The sequence below is a fragment of the Pseudomyrmex gracilis genome, unplaced genomic scaffold, assembly GCF_002006095.1.
Source record: "Pseudomyrmex gracilis isolate BER0280 unplaced genomic scaffold, ASM200609v1 scaffold_451, whole genome shotgun sequence".
NCBI lineage: Eukaryota > Metazoa > Arthropoda > Insecta > Hymenoptera > Formicidae > Pseudomyrmex > Pseudomyrmex gracilis.
The window spans coordinates 97,717-98,358 of NW_018021035.1; positions in this window are offsets into that span (position 1 = coordinate 97,717).

Here is a 642-nt window from a genome sequence, read left to right on the forward strand (position 1 = left end):
AAAAAGAATGTTTTGTAGTATATAATATTTTGTATACCAGGTTGTATACAGAGAAAGAATTTTTTGTACTTTGTAATTTATAGTGTCACTAAACTAAAGTTTTCTTGTTTAACTAAAACTTATATAAATAATGAAAAAACAGTTTGAGTTAAGATTTTTAGTTTTAATCAATTTAAATAAAGTACGCGTTGTGCGGGTAAGTAGTATGTGGGCACTTATGGCGCGTCAAAACAAACCCCCTCCACCTGGCCCCCCCCACCACTTTTGGCGCTATTGCCCCACCAGGGTGGATTTCCCCCTCCCTTGGTGGTGACTGGCCACGCCCACTGGATGGGATGGAAAAGTGACATGATTTATGACCCTTAAAGTTTTTATAAATTTTTATAATTTTCTAAAAATGTGTATTTAAAATTTTTTTTGTTGAGGAATTTGTGTGGGAGGAAAGTTCGAGAATATTTTCGAGTAAAAAAATTCTTTATTAAAAGAGTATGTATTTATTTAAAAATCCGTTTCGAAGCGTGGCTGGTACTGGCAATGGCGGCGCTCCGATGTTGTTGCCTCGTGCGTTCAAACGTGTATGAGAGCAAGTTGGCGTCGGTTGAGTGAGGAATTGTAAGGGCGGGGGTGGCATCGGTCCCGAGA